The following is a 16,568-nucleotide window of genomic DNA, read 5'->3' on the forward strand; positions in this document are numbered from 1 at the left end:
AAATTTCGATATAACGTTTTTTCAGGTTGCAGTTTCCCCACATATAACCAAAATTCCACCAAAAAAGGAGACTGCTGGGCAAAGTTGGCACGGGCCGTCCTAACACTCTGTGTCCTTCATTCCCTTCCTTTAGATGGAGGTCCAGCGACGATCTCTTGGCACTTGGCCTCCGGGTCACTGAAGTTCATTCAGTTTGCTGTCTGAAGTCCAGAGTCGTAACTGGCCTGTGCACACAGCAGATTTGCTGAGTCATTGGGGCCGTGCAAGTGTACAAAGAGAGAGTGGGTGGGAACTCACGCTCAGTCTACCCGGCCTCTCCCAGGGGCTCTGGACGCTACTGTGTGCAGAGCTCCATAGGTCTGTGCTTGAAGGGGCCTCAAGGAGCCAGCACTGAGCCCAGGTGGACAGCAGAGCATGCTGGGATAATCCTGCCCCCGAAAAGGAAAGCAGACGCTCCTGTCCCCAAGGAAAGCCACAGCGGTGTTTTGGTCTCTCCCTGCTGCCTTCAGGTAGGGGGGGCTGGTTGTCAAGTTCCCTAGACAGGCCGGCCATCTGTCCTGCTGCCCGTCCTTGTGGCTCTCCTGATGACATCATGCAAACTTGTTCTCATTAGCTTCCAGGACCTGTTCAGCTGGCTCCAAAACAGCAGAGATTGTCTGTGCCGGCTGTGGGGCGGGGTGCTAGGGACGCCACAGGAGCCTAGACAGGCATAGTCTCACCTGCTGGTAACTGGACCTGTTATGACTTTAGCCTCAGGCTGGGTGAACCGCATGCACCTACCCTGCTGCCAGGGGGCTGACCCCCTGTGTCCCCCACAGACCCTGCACCTAGCCTACCTTCAATGCTGGGGCCACCAGAGGACATTGTGCCCCTTCTCAGAGAGTAAGAGTTCTGTCAGGGAGAAGGTATCTTTGGGTTTAAAAAAAAAAAAGGAAGAAACCTGTGCAACATTCTCTCTTTTTCTCTCTCTCTTTTTCAACATTCTTTTCTTAATCCCCTTAAGTCAGGGGCCTGTCTGGGGAGTGGCCATCTCCAGCCTTCTTTCATTCAAGGAATGCTGGTCTCACCACCTGACTGACCATTATCATGGACAAGGGTCCTGGGGACAGGCACTGGGGGTAAGGAAAAGAAACCTCCAGCCTGCCAGGCTGGGGATGGGCCACTCCCCGCATGCCCAGGGCGCCCTCTGGCGGGGATGGGCAAAGCCTGCTTCTCGCACTCTGAGACTCTCTGTAAACTGTCACAGAGACTCTGAGCCATGCAGACCTGAAGAGGGAAATGTGTGGGCAGTTCAATGTGTGTTCACAGGGCGTGGCTTCTAAAGCTGGCTGGAGTGAGCCTTCAGTGTGCCTGCGGTTCTAGCTAATGGCATCGGGGTGAGTCTTGAAAGCCACAGCGGTATCTGATGTAGGAATGGGAGTCTGACCAGAGAGGAGCTGGCCATGGAGGGGGCTGAATCTGTGGGACAGCAGTGCCTGGTGATGGATGGCTATGAAGGAAGAAAGAGATGACTCCCAGGCTGATGACGGGCCTGGAATGTCGGTAGGGTCACTTGTGAAACATAGCCAGTTTCCACGTGTGAGTTCCCACACACATCAGGAAGCAGATGCCCTGTACCCAGCCCCAGGACTGCAGAGTCCCTAGTGCTGGTCCTCACACCAGTGTATTTAGGAAGGGCACCCCCTGGCCCGATCCTCAGCTTTAAGGGACTCTTAATAGGAGTATCCTGGGGCCTCTACCAACACCCAGGGAGAGGCTGACACCAGGCAGCATGTTTTCCTTCCTTGGACTTCCATGACCTAGAGTGACCCTGAACCCATCTTGTCCCCTTCCATGCTCTGTCCTCCTGCTGGTCCTGAATACATGGTGTCTTAGGAAACTTCCCTGCCACTGTCCCGAGGACACAGTTCATGTTCCAGCCACCTTCTTCCAACATAGCCCTGCTGGCTGCTCCCTGGGAAAAGGGAAGCTGAGGAGCCAGACCACAGTCTGGGCTGAGACTTACTAGTTTGCAGAAACTAAGTTCTTTCGATCCTCTGAGGGGGAAAAAAATGCACAGGAACCAAACAAATTCAGATTAACACATAACCGGATTTTCTGAGCTTTAATAGGCCATGAGCAGCCTATTAAATTTGAGAACTGGTTGCATTGGGCCCAGGGGAGGGTAGGACATGGAAGAACCAGCTATGTATGGAGTAACACATACAAGAGCCAGGAACCACATGGGTGACTGCACACGCCATGAGTACACTCCAACCAACTGGATTAGACACTTGAAGGGCATGTGCGTTCTATTTCAATACAGCTGTTGGAAATACACAGAGATGATACGGGTGGCCAAAGACGAGCTTCCTAATCCATTATCACCACCTGGACTCCATCTCCCAGAACCTTTGACCTCTTGCCCCCCTTTGCATACCTCAAGGACGGCCGTCTACAAAGACAGAGCACAGAGCAAGGAGCCCAGTCAGCTCTAGTCCCAGACCCAAGTCCTGCTGTAAGATCCACAGTGACAGTCTCTCCTCTCCCCGGGGTCTAGGTGTGCAGAGAGCCTCCCTAGCAGCTTCAGGACCCGAAGACTCCCTCCAAGGTCCCAGGCCTCAGAATGCACCCCAGAGACCCGTCCAGGGCCATGCCAACGTCGCCACGCTATTTCCCCAGAATAGATCATGGTTTTCTTGACATAGTGGGAGTGTGGTGGGTTTACCTGTCCAGGAACACATAAATCATAAACTATGACGTAGCTGGAACAAAAGGATGTTCTTAAAGGCCAAATAAGGAATGTGGGGCTCAATGAGAGAGGAAGAGTTCAGGCCTAGTGTGGTTGAGAATGTGAATTGTAGCCAGAGCCACAGCAATTAAAACCAAACAAACCAGCCGGGCGGTGGTGGCGCACGCTTTTAATCCCAGTACTTGGGGGCAGAGGCAGGTGGATCTCTGTGAATTCGAGGCCACCCTGGTCTACAAAGTGAGTTCCAGAACTGGCTCCAAAGCTACACAGAGAAACTCTGTCTCAGGAAAAAAAAAAAAAAAACACCTTAAAGACACATGGCAGAGGTTTTTGTTTGTTTGTTTTTTGTTTTTTGTTTTGGTTTTTCGAGACAAGGTTTCCCTGTGTAGCTTTGCACCTTTCCTGGAACTCACTCTGTAGACCAGGCTGGCCTCAAACTCACAGAGATCCGCCTGCCTCTGCCTCCCGAGTGCTGGGATTAAAGGCGTGCGCCACCACCGCCCGGCCTAGAGATTATTTTTTAAATGACCTTTGACCATAGTGATTGGTTAGGACAGTGCCCTCGGTCTGAGATGGAGTGCACAGTCACTTTGCTGACACCTTGAAGAACTACTTCTATGTGAGGCAGCAGTGGCTGTGTGCAAGCCTAGGGTGTGACAGTGTGGGTGACGGCTGCCATCCAACAATCAGCAACCCGGGGATTCTTGTAAAAAGCAAAACACAGCTGAGACAAGAAGCGTGGTTTTCATCCTGTCGTCACTGACATTTTCTTTCGGGACAAACACGAATAGAGCCAGGAGTGGGGGGGGGGGGGGCAGGTGCCAGGCAGGAGCCCATTGGCACCTGGAATCTCTGGCCTGCCTGGCACCAAGTCCTGGCCACGTCATTCCCCTTGCTGGTCTCCTCGTCTTGTCATGGAAATTTATCCCACCCAATGAGAAATTCAACCAGCACTCAGAGACAAAAGGAAAAACTCTTTAAAGTGTGCATCTGGAGCCCTGCTAATGCTCAGGGAATTCAGCCTGGAACCCAACTTGTCACATTGTACACAGAATGCTGTAATGTTATAATCTTACACACACTTTCTTCTACAGGTGGCCTTTAAGCTCCCACACCAAGTTACATTTTTGAGCAATTAGGCAAGTGTTGCAGAAACAGAAACTGAAGCCTTTGGTTATCTCTATGATTTTTTTGCAGTTGGGGGGGATGTTGGGGGGGGGATTGAGCTGATCACAGAGGCTGAGGAACATGGTTACCGCTGCCTTAAACAAGACTTGAGCAGTTCTTGGGGTCATTCATCAAGGCAGTTTGTCAAATGCTTGCTCTCTTCTGATGAGAGGAGGGGCCCGAGGAACAAGTTTTAAAAGCACACCTAAGTTCCAGCTAAGTCAGAGCTATGAGGAGTTCTTAGCACTCTATACTGTCTAGGACATGTCTGTCCTTTGATGATATGCTCCAGTCACACTGAGGCAGGGACCGTCAGTAAGTTATTTCTGTGTGACTTAATGCTCCCTAAGCAGGCCTATAGTGAACCCCTTTCAGTCATGTTTAATTAATGTTAAAGCTTGTTGTTTCTCTTTTTCCATCCAATCTCACAGGAGTCATGTGGCTGGAACTTCTCCTGGCTTCGGTGCTGGGCCTTGTCATCTACCGGTTTGTCTCCCGGGACAAGGAAGAAACCTTGCCCCTTGAAGATGGATGGTGGGGCCCCGGGTCGAAGCCCTCCGCCAGGGAAGATGAGAGCATCCGGCCTTTCAAGGTGGAGACCTCAGACGAGGAGATCAAGGTGAGACGCCCTTTTACGGGCAGGAGCAAAAGCTGGAAGGTAGCCCTTCGGTGACCCCCTTTATCTGTCCAGCCTTCTTCCTCAAGCAAGACACAGATAGCTCCCAAGAAAGCTGTCTGCTTTTCAGGGCCATCCCTCCTGTGTGTCCCCATCCTTAACCTGAGGCCCAGGATGGGTCAGGAGGACTGCCAGGGAGCTGTCTGTATACACAACAGGTCACAGGAGGCTGCTGTATTCATTTCCCCTTGCCTAACCGAAAGGATGGAGCTTGAGACAGCTTGAAGGGGAAAGTGAGCAGATGCCCCAGATCCTATGTGGAAGGCAATGCCCCCCAGAAAATGCAACAACATGGAGATCACAGGGGCGGCCTTAGGTGGGTCCTCACTGTGTGTTGGGTACTCCTGGGCCCATCGTGATCTTTATCATGCTGCCCATGGGGCTTGCTGTCTCAGCTCACAGGATAAAAAGGAAGCTGAAAATGGTACAGCCATGGGTCCCAGGAGACTGTGTGAATAAGCAGAATGGTTAGAAATCATCTGCAATCCCAAGGCCACTCACAACCCCAGAGTCAAGAGAAGCAGACCAGTAGGGACAGAGAGCAAAGGGAAAGCCTCCTGAAGAGCCTGGATGGAGCAGGGCGTTGGGGGATTGGGGGGACTGACATGGTCCTACCCATCCTTTCTTCACCCTCCGTGCTTGACTACCTACTGGGTGCAAGCACTCCATGGAAGGCATGGGAGAAGACGGCCCCTCCCCCACTTCCCTCCCACAGCTCCACACACACATTCGGCATCCGTAGATGAGAAAGGAATGTCGTTAAGATCTGGAGACCCAGGGATCAGGAAGAATCAGTGTCATCAGACGCGCTGACAAAAGTTCCAAGGAGGAGGGGACCGAGAACCAGGAGGCTGAGGGCAGAAGCTAAGCTTTGAGGACTGCAAACCTGTTTGGGAAAGGCCAGAGCATGGGGGAAGTCTCTGGAAATGGTGGCACCTGAACTGTTTCCGTGAGCTGAAATGAGCATGCCCAGATGGGTTGCTGGATTGGTATCTGGTTCACACCAGGCACTTGGAACCTGTCTCCTAAACAGTCCACTGTATCTCACTGGGTCAGAGTAAGTCGTTCAGCTGTCAGCAAGTGTTGGCACCTCTGGGCTCACAGGCCAAATGTAGCCTGTGACCTTTTCTTGCACCGGCCACTGTCAAGAATGGCTTTTATAGCTTGAGATCGGGGTGGACAAAAGCCAAAAGAAAGCTAATACTTGGAGGTATACAATGATTGTGTAGCATTTGAGCTTCAGTCATATATGTAAGTTTGATGGAACACGGCTTCACTGCTCCTGCAGGGGTCATCTGTGGCCATGACCTCACTGCTCCTGCAGGGGTCATCTGTGGCCATGACCTCACTGCTCATTGGGGGTCATCTGTGGCCATGACCTCACTGCTCCTGCAGGGGTCATCTGTGGCCATGAGCTCACTGCTCCTGAAGGGGTCATCTGTGGCCATGACCTCACTGCTCATTCGGGGGTCATCTGTGGCCATGACCTCACTGCTCCTGCAGGGGTCATCTGTGGCCATGACCTCACTGCTCATTGGGGGTCATCTGTGGCCATGACCTCACTGCTCCTGCAGGGGTCATCTGTGGCCAGGACTTCACTGCTCATTCGGGGGTCATCTGTGACTATGGCCTCACTGTTCATTCGGGGGTCATCTGTGGCCATGACCTCACTGCTCATTGGGGGTCCTCTGTGGCCATGACCTCACTGCTCATTGGGGGTCCTCTGTGGCCATGACCTCACTGCTCATTGGGGGTCCTCTGTGGCCATGACCTCACTGCTCATTGGGGGTCATCTGTGACTATGACCTCACTGCTCATTCGGGGGTCATCTGTGACCATGACCTCACTGTTCATTCGGGGGTCATCTGTGACTATGGCCTCACTGCTCATTGGGGGTCATCTGTGACTATGGCCTCACTGCTCATTCGGGGGTCCTCTGTGGCAGCTCCTTTGCTGCTAGGAGAAAGTGGAGGATTTGCATCTTGCAAAGCCTGATAAAGTTTACCAACCCCTACTCTACAGAAGGCTTGGTGAGTTAAAAGTGAGTATTGGAGCTGGGCAGTGGTGATGCACGCCTTTAATCCCAGCATTCAGGAAGCAGAGGCAGGCAAATTTCTATGAGTTTGAGGCCAGTCTAGTCTACAAAGTGAGTTCCAGGACAGCCAGGGCCACACAAAGAAACCTGTCTCAGAAAAAAAAGAAAAGAAAAGAAAAAGAAAGAAAGAAAAGAAAAGAGTAAGTATTGTTCACACACCTGAGAAATGACAAGATGGCTGGGATGGAGCTAAAAGGGAGAACCCACCATGTGTGGCCTGAAGTCCATAGGAAAGAACCACCAGCCTCTCAGGGATCCACTGATGCACATGGGCCCTGTGTGGCCCCTCCGTGGTGCCCATCTATGGTTGCAGGGTTCACGCCGAGTTGGGGACACAAGCTCTCCCCTGCCTCTGCCCACCCACCCTGGCTTCCTCCCTGCAGGACTTACACCAGAGGATTGACAGGTTCCGGGCATCCCCGCCTTTGGAGGGCAGCTGCTTCCACTATGGCTTCAACTCCAACTACCTGAAGAAAGTGGTGTCCTTCTGGAGAAACGAGTTTGACTGGAGGAAGCAGGTGGAGGTGCTCAACCAGTACCCCCACTTCAAGACCAAGATCGAAGGTGAGTTTCCAGAACGCCAGCCTGGCAGAGGGGGTGTGTGAGTCACGGGAGCAGCCTTCCTTCGAGAGATGAGTGGCCCCAAGTCAATCATGTTGTAGCACCCTGGGTCAGTGGAAGGTTTCTGGTGTGCTTGAAAGTTGTTGAATCCTTATTTTCCTCGTTGCTCTAACATAAAGCCTGACAAAGACAAGTTAAGTACCATTGGGTTTCTTTTGGCTCCTGGTTTGTGGGTACTGTCATGGCAGAGAACCCACCGCAGCAGCGGGGTGATGTCATACCCCATCTGTCTGTCCTCAGGAAGCAGTAGAAAGGAATGTGGTCTTCCCATTTTCCCCTGTCTTCCGTATTATAGTCAGTCTTTTGACCACCCCAGGCTGCCCGTATTCAGGGCGGGTCTTCTCGCTTCTCTTAACTCTCTATGGAAACACCCTCACACACACATCTCTCCAGTGATCTCCAATCTAACCATGTTGGCAATAAAGATCACAGCTGTACCCCCAGAAATGTGGGATCAGAAGGGGAAGATTCTTGGCAGCTCCCAGCCCAGGCAAAAGAACATGTGTTCCAAGTTCAGTGGCAGACCCTCTCTTAAGAGGAATAAGGCAGAATGTTAGGGAAGGATTCCTGAAGTCTTCCCCTGGTCTAAGCGCGCGCGTGCGCGCGCACACACACACACACACACACACACACACACACACACACACACACCAGCTTGAGAAAGGAAGGGTTTATTTCAGCTAACAGTTGAAGGGTGCTGGCCATCGTGATGACGTCATGGTTGGGAGGAGCATGAAGAAGCTGGTCACAGTGTGTCTGTAGTCAGGAAGCACAGAGTAATGAATTCCTGTGCTCAGCTGGCTTTCTTCTTTTTATTCAGTCCAGTCACCCAGTCCGTGGGCTGGTACTGCCCACGTTTACCATAGGTCTTCCCACATTAATTAACCTAATCTAGATAACACCTCAAGGATTTGCCCAGAGACTTGTCTCCTAGACGACCCTCCACCCTGTCGCATCAACAATTCCTGGCAGCTGTCACAAACCTTAAAGACAATCAGATATGGAAACACCTAAGAAAACCAGAGCCACTGTGTAAACACTTCAAGTTCACATTCTCTTGTGGCAAAACACACAGAGCCTGACATTAGAGCAAGTGGCCTCCGGAGGAGGAAACAGGACAGCCGATGCCCAGGATGGCACTAAGCAGTATTTCCCTTTCATGAGTGGCAAGCTTGGGCGATCAGCCTCGACGCACTGTCTCCCTGGTAACCATAGTTACTAGAGTGTTACACTGCAAAGCCCCCTTGGAGTACAAATGCTCCAAGAGGACAGTTCCAGCCTTGAGTTCACCTTGGATAGCAGCCCACTAAGACAATCCTGTGGGATCTAGCAGGACTGGCAGCCTCTGCTGGGCCTGGGGCTTCCAGGATGTCCTGCTGGGCCTGGGTTTGTGGTTCTCTGCACCATCCACAATGCTATTTGGTGACCTCAGTCCCCAGGTGCAACAAGTCTCCAGCCAGATTCCCTTTCTGTGTTCTCCAGTGTAAGTTTGGTCCAAGAAGGCTCCTGCTTCATATTTGCCGCCATCCTCCTGCCTCATAACGGACCTTCCCAGGTCCCTCTTTCCCTCAAGCTCTGATACCTGGTTCGCTGATTAATCTTAGCCCAACTTTTGCAAAAACTGGATCACACCACAGACATGACATGGTGATTTGCTTTTAGCATCTACCAGTGAACTCTTCTGTGTGTTAGATGAGCACACGGATGATGGTCCCTTCACACGACCGTACTGCAGTGCTCCGTGGAAGGCTACCCCTGGTTGCTGGGTATATGGGCCTCTCCCAGCCCTGATGTGTTCTCAGTGAACAAGTGTTTATGGAGCCCAGCTGTAAGCCAGGCAATGTTCCCAGCCCATCTCTGCCCTCCAGAGAGAACACTCTAGTGTGACTGGGAGGTCAGCGAGGACCTGCTCATAGCCAGAGAACACTGAAAGCACCCAACAGTGAGACTTGTTATTACTGTCATGGGTTCCTTGGGGACACCAAGGCCACAGCACTTATTCTCTCCCAGGAATGGCACACAGGGAAACAAGATTCCCCAGGACCTCAGCCTCCACTACAGCAGGACCCTCCTTCCCTCACCCTGACTGCTCTCTCCCCAGGGCTGGACATCCACTTCATCCATGTGAAGCCTCCCCAGCTGCCCTCAGGCCACACCCCAAAGCCCTTGCTGATGGTGCACGGCTGGCCCGGCTCCTTCTATGAGTTTTACAAGATCATCCCGCTGCTGACTGACCCCAAGACCCACGGCCTGAGTGACGAGCACGTGTTTGAAGTCATCTGTCCCTCCATTCCTGGCTATGGCTTCTCAGAGGCATCCAGCAAGAAAGGTACAGGGTGCCAGGGGTGGCACCTCCCAGACTGTGCCTCATATGACCAAGATGCCACCATGTTCTCATTCTAAGATAAAGCAGGGTGGCTAGACAGTTGGGAAAGAGAATCTGAGGGACATTTTGGGTTCTACATGGCCAGTTCTTTAAGGGCATGAGTCAAGGGGACAGATGTGGCTGCCTAGGCTCAGGCCTAGACTCTTATATTTACTGCTCAGGGGCTGCTCCATACCTAAGCCACACTCTGCTCTAGGCCAGCATGGCTACTAAAGCCCCTGTACAGTGTGGCCTGCATCCTGCAGAAGCTAGCCAAGCTCTGCACATACCTTCCTTGCCTGGCAGAGAAGTAACTATTGAATCATGCCCTACCCTGAGAAGGGCAGCTCTCACTACCTTTCCCTGTGAGGGGACACTGCTTGCAGCTCTAAGATTCCTTCTGTCCTTCTGTGGGCCTCTGTTTCCTCAGCTTGGAGGGAGGCAGGTCTGGGGCACTTTGAGGGCACCTGAGTGCTCCAAAGGCATCCTCATGACTCCCCTGTCTGTCCCCTTCACACTCAGGTTTCAATACGGTGGCCACTGCCAGGATCTTCTACAAGCTGATGTCGCGGCTGGGCTTCCAGAAATTCTACATTCAAGGCGGGGACTGGGGGTCCCTCATCTGCACCAACATGGCCCAGATGGTTCCCAAGTGAGTCGGTGAAGTCATACAGGCATGGTACAGCCTCACCGGTGTTTATGTGTGTACAGCCTCTACACAGGACACAGGGCTGTTCACGCCAGGTCCCTTCGGAGGGAGACTTGGAGCTCTCTCTCTCTAAGCCAAGCCCTCCATGGTGACCCAGTGCAGAAGAGGGAGTTCCCCTCCCACCAATATCTGAGAATGGCATACACTGACACCCTCCTCCTGGGATAACACAAGAGTGGTGACCCTTGGCCGGGCACCCGGGCAAAGGAGTTAGCAGAGATACAAGCGATATCCATGGATGTCCAACCTTCCAACACTACAATCCAATATCACCACATTTCAACACTACAATCCAATATCACCACATTCCAACACTACAATCCAATATCACCACATTCCAACACTACAATCCAATGTCACCACATTCCAACACTACAATCCAATGTCACCACAGTGCACTAAGTGGCATTCATACCTTTCCTGGTACACATGTGGTCCACACGTTGTAGGCTGGACACACCTGATAGACCTTCATGGTCGGCAGACTCCAAAACAGCCCTGACCAGAACTCTCTAGAAACTGTCCTTTCCTGTCTCTCACCTCCAAGCCCATGGATTCCCAATGGAACAGAGTGCTGAAGGAGGCTGGCTTGTGTTCTTCAGTTCCATGGCCTGTCCCTTCCTCCTCCATCTCCTCTCCATGTCCTTCATAGCAGCCAAAATCACCTGTGCCCATTTCTCTGCCCACAGCCACGTGAAAGGCCTGCACTTGAATGTAGCTTTCATTACAAAAAATATCTACACCCTGACCCCTCTCCTGGGCCGGCGTTTCGGGAGATTTCTTGGCTACACTGAGAGGGATATTGAGTTGTTGTACCCCTTCAAGGAGAAGGCTTTCTATAGCATCATGAGGGAGAGTGGCTACCTACACATCCAGGCCACCAAGCCAGACACCGTGGGTAAGTATACTCATGAGAAGCAAAACCTGAGGGATACTAGGAAGGCTGCCCACAGACCGAAAGGCCCTAGGATGGGTCTCAGAACAAAGACTGCATTCTCTATGGAGGCAAGTTCCCACGGTTCCACACGCTTTCCAAATTCCCAGGCTAATCTAAACACCTCCCTAACTTACCTCATCGTGTGCTCGTGGGGCTTAGATTTCTCATCCCCAGCCTGGTTTTCAGTCCTCTCCAAGGAGTACAGGGAAGGAGGACTCAGGGCAGAAGGCTGCGGGTCAGCAGCTCTGGAGCACCCCAGGGACAGGAAGTCTCAGCCAAGTCTGAGAGGAGGGCTAACCCCCCATTCCTGTCCCGGGTTCTATTGACAGCTTGCTTTGGAACCTGAAAAGCTCAGTTTCCTAACCAGAGTCAAGTGAGCAGGTCCCAGCACACTTCACTCATTTGTTCACGGGAAACCAGTAAAATGTTGACAGCCACAAAGGCAGATAGGAGCACAAACCAGGTTTCTTTCTTTCATTTTTGGTTTTTCAAGACAGAGTCTCTCTGGGTAGCCCTGGCTGTCCTGGAACTCACTCTGTAGACCAGGCTGGCCTCGAACTCACAGAGATCTACCTGCCTCTGCTTCCCGAGCGCTGGGATTAAAGGTGTGCATCCCCCGCTGCCTGGCTTACAAACCAGTTTTTTGATGAATGCAGAGCTCATTTACAGAGTGATAAAGATCACTAAGAAGATGTGTTTGTCCATCTCTACAAGACGAGAGTCATTTGCACCGCCCTGGCTTTTCTGTAATTTAATGAGCCATGAAGTGACTCAATATCAAAGGTAGATGGGACTCTTAAAGCAGCAGTTCTCAGCCTGTGGGTTGCGGCCCCTTTGGCAAACCTCTCTCTCCAAAAGAGAAAATTATATTATGATTAGTAATGGTAGCAAAATTACAGTTATGAAGTAGCAACGAAAATAATTTTATGGTTGGGGATCACCACAGCATGAGGAACTGTATTAAGGGGTCAAGGTCAAGGTTGGGAACCACTGCCCTAAAGGATTGGAGGACTGGTAAGGGCCCTCTGGATGATCCCCTAGTCCACTTAAAAACACCTGAGAATTGTTGGATCCATTTCTGAGCATCTCACAGTCCTATGGCAACACAACATTCCAGATACTCACCTACGCTATGATCAAAGCCCTGTGTTTTGGTTTGGTCTGGAGCTTTTGCCTGTTTTGCTTGTTTGGGGTCTATTATTTTGCTTTTGTTTGGTTGCTTTGATGCTAAGGATGAATGAAGAAGAGCCTCGTGCATATTCAGCAGGTATTGTATCACTGAGCTCCACCCCAGTGCCCTGCAGTTTTGATCGATGGAATGTGTTTTATCTCAGCCATGTGCCCATGTTTACAATTGATTTTCCTCTTATGTATTTTCAGATCCTTCTTTTCCTTTCCTTTCCTTCCTTTCTTTCTCTCTTTCTTGTGTGTGTGTGTGTGTGTGTGTGTGTGTGTGTGTGTGTGTGTGTGTTCTCTCTTGGGCCTCAAGAACTCCAGAGTGATCTGCCCTTCAGTTTGAAAGACACTGCCTTATCGTGAGTCCCATGAGATCATGGGGAGGATTGGACCCATTTACTAGATGAGGTTACAAGGGCTCCAGTTGCGGGATTCATGGCAGGACTGTGCTGGAGACAGGGCTTCTGCCTGGCACAACGCTGATCCAGCCCCATTCCTCCATCCTGGAGTCATGCTCCCTGGGGTCAGACTCCAATACCTCCCTTGCTCCATCCCATCCAGGCTGTGCTCTGAACGACTCACCCGTGGGCCTGGCTGCCTACATCTTAGAAAAGTTCTCCACCTGGACCAACCAGGAATACCGTGAACTGGAGGATGGAGGCCTGGAGAGGTGAGGCCCCTCACCCTGCCCTGGTACAAGGACCTGGTCCCCAGGCTCTGCCTTTCCCTGCCTACCATTCATCCCTGATCAAGACCCTCTATAGAGGGCCAGCAAGCTCCTCTGTCTTAGGTGTCCTACACCTGTGACCGGGGGACCCTGTGTGGAGGATGGAGAGGTAGAGGCACCCACAGGACAAATGTCTTGTTCAGCAGGTTAGTGACACAGAGAATTCAGAGCTCAGTAGCTCCCCCTACAGCCAAGGAGTCTCCAGGACAATGAGCAACCTTTATGGCAGAATGGCGGAGCCTCTCAGCCAGAGCCTCTACAGACTGGGGAGCCAGCCCATCTCCAGAGTTCTGGAAGACGCACCATGCACAGGGATAAAGTCTCGTTCCTAAGCCCGGTGCAGGATTTTCTCTGACCCACAGTCCCCAGGGTCTATCTATGCCTTTCTTTCCCTGTGCAGTGACCAATCCCAGAGCTGTGGGCCAGACTCCCCTGCAATTTCTACCACCTCCTAAATGCTATCCAATTTGAAAGGCATCTATAAAGTTGTCTATTCATGAGGTCAGAGCCCTTGGGATCCAATCACTTCCCCAAAGCCCGACCTCAGGTCGGTTTCCGAGCCTTTTGTGGGGCACCTCGTATCCAAATCATCACATTGATTGACATGCTGTCTAAGGAAGAGACCCATGTTTTCTACTGCGCTTGACTTTGATGTCCCTACATGTCTTCCAAATGTCCTCATTCTATTTTTACCAGAGGGCAAAATACTGAGACACAGGCATGGCAAACCATCGCCAGAGCCCCAGGGCTCTTTAGCATTATGGCTGAGACCAGCATCGCAGTCCCTTGACTCTTGGATCCTGGCCTCTAGCCAGCTTGCGTGCGGGCTCCTGAGGAATACCCCGGAGACCAGCCTCTTCCTGCCGCCAGGAGTTTCAAATCCCTTAGGGCTCCTAGGAGAGGAAAATTCATTACTCTGAGAAACATGGAATCTTGAACTGGGGGTGGGAGAATGGTCACTGGAGGTAGGTAGTACTAGCAGAGACCTGGAAAGCCCAGGAGGAAGTCGGAGCTAAGAGCTGTGGTGTGCACCCCTGGGCTCAGAGCACCTGGGTGCTGCCTGGTGGGGAGACGGGGGTGGTGTTACCATGGAGACAGGTGGCAGAGATGAACTCATGAATGAAAGCAGCTGGGGCACTTAGCACTTGCTGCCGGCCATGGTCGGCACTCTGCATCAGCTATCCATCTAGAGACAGGCCCTTGACCCACGAATGGCTGACTGATTCCTGAGTCTGTGGGAGAAAATGACACCAGTTGTTTGAGGAAGGCCAGATCGGTAGGGGCCTTTGCACCGAGCCTGGACATCCTGTGCTCTTTCCCAGGAAGTACTCCCTGGAAGATCTGCTGACCAACATCATGATCTACTGGACAACAGGAACCATTGTCTCCTCCCAGCGCTTCTACAAGGAGAACATGGGCCAGGGCATCAATGTCCATAGGCATGAGGGGTAAGCCGGGCTGAGCAGGGAGAGGGGCCTCTCGGGCTGGGGCTGGGGCTGGGAACCACTTGGCCTTTAATCCAAAGAAGGTGTGATGGCAAGTTAAGAAAGACATCAGATGTTCTCGGGATCCTGGTCTGCTGGGACAGAGGCACTGGGATCTGCAAGGTCCACATGGAGACCCTCAGGTGACATCAAGACTGGCAAAGTAGGCATTTAGAGGTCCACGTGACCTGTCACATGGTCCTCCCAGGCAGAGAGGGTCCTTAGTGAGGAGAAGCAGAGGCTGTAGTAGAATGGCTGACTTGTCCTTGTCATTAAGGTTCCACATGGCCTCTCTCAGCCCTGAGGCTCTAGTCCTGCTTTAGGGACATGAGAGCAGGACCGCAACCTGAATCCACAGCAATCCCTCCTCTTCCTCACAGGATGAAGGTCTTCGTGCCCACCGGCTATTCTGCCTTCCCTTCCGAGCTACTGCACGCTCCAGAAAAGTGGGTGAAGGTCAAGTACCCCAAGCTCATCTCCTATTCCTACATGGAGCGTGGGGCCACTTTGCTGCCTTTGAAGAGCCCAAGCTTCTGGCCCAGGACATCCGCAAGTTCGTGTCCCTGGCAGAGAGGCAGTAACGCCCTCAGGGGTCAATCTACAGCCTCAGCAGCAGCCCTGGCGTCTCCCCAGTCTCTCTTAAGAAAGATGCCCTCTTTCTAAAGGAAGTTTCTGTGCCCTGCAGGCTCTGGAGCCTGGGTACCTCCTCCACCTCTCCCACCCTCATGTTAGGTTACAGACCTTAAAACACACAGCCATGGGGCTGGAGAGATGACTCAGAGGTTAAGAGCACTGGCTGCTCTTCCAGAGGTCCTGAGTTCAATTCCCAGCAACCACATGGTGGCTCACAACCATCCATAAGGAGATCTGGTGCCTTCTTCTGACCTGCAGGTGTATATGCAGACAGACACTGTATACATAATAAATAAATAAATCTTTAAAAAAAAAAAAACACGGCCACTTTAAGAACCAGGTGCCCCAGCTCTGGAAAGATCTAGCCATGCTTTCCTGCAGAGGAGGGAGTAGTCCGAGGTGGAGAACTAACAACTGAGTTGTCCTCAAAGCCTCTTCCTCCACCTTGCAGCTGTGGGCAAGTATAGATCTATAATCCCCTGTTGCCAAGACCCAAGGCAACTCTGAATTATGATTTCACTCTTACCTAGTGCCTTCTTGCGCGCCCCCCCCCCCCGCCAACTCCTAGCACGTAAGCTAGATCTCCCGGCATGGGACCTCCCCGACTTGCGAAGAACCCCCTTTTGCCCCACATCCTCAGAGGCTCTCTGGCTGGCTCCTTCCCTTTAAGACCCTCTTGTAGGTCATGGCATGCCTAATTAAAGCTTTTCTGGAGCAAAATTCACCTCAGTACCTGTCGGTGACACCTGTGCATCTTTCCTAAAGTTTACCTGACATGCTATATACCTGTGTTAAGCATGGTAGCCTTGGTGACAAATGATCTTACTTCTAAGCACAGCTGGACCAAATGGCATCCTCTACTCCAAAGCAACCCACACAGGGCTCTCCTCCCGGAGGTGAGCTCACACCTCTACCCTTGTGCTTGGTGCCTACTGGGCCCTGTGAATCAGTCCAGACTGGCAAAGGCAGGGAAGGCAGCTGGAAACAGTCACTGGCCAGTGCCACCCTCGATCAAGCACCCCCAGAGTAGTGCTGGCACCATCCAGACACTCACAAAGCTCAAGCCCATGGAGAAAAGGCAGTGTGGCTGACTGGCTAGCTCACGTGAAAAGGCCCTGATAGTCAAGGGCCACCAGACCTGAGAAAGCGGGACGGCAGATCCTGCCTGGTCCCTGTGGTAAGGGACCCTGTCTGTGGTAAGGAACTGAGGCAGGCAGGCCCAAGTGGTTAGCTTCTGATTTACCACA

At 52.1% G+C, this 16,568-nt stretch overlaps 1 pseudogene; it reads left to right on the forward strand.

The window, feature by feature from the left end:
- Positions 1–321: 321 nt before the first annotated feature.
- On the forward strand, positions 322–15,352 carry LOC114686403 (annotated as a pseudogene).
- Positions 15,353–16,568: the final 1,216 nt, after the last annotated feature.

This window comes from Peromyscus leucopus, chromosome 15 (assembly GCF_004664715.2).
Source record: "Peromyscus leucopus breed LL Stock chromosome 15, UCI_PerLeu_2.1, whole genome shotgun sequence".
NCBI classification, from domain to species: Eukaryota; Metazoa; Chordata; class Mammalia; order Rodentia; family Cricetidae; genus Peromyscus; species Peromyscus leucopus.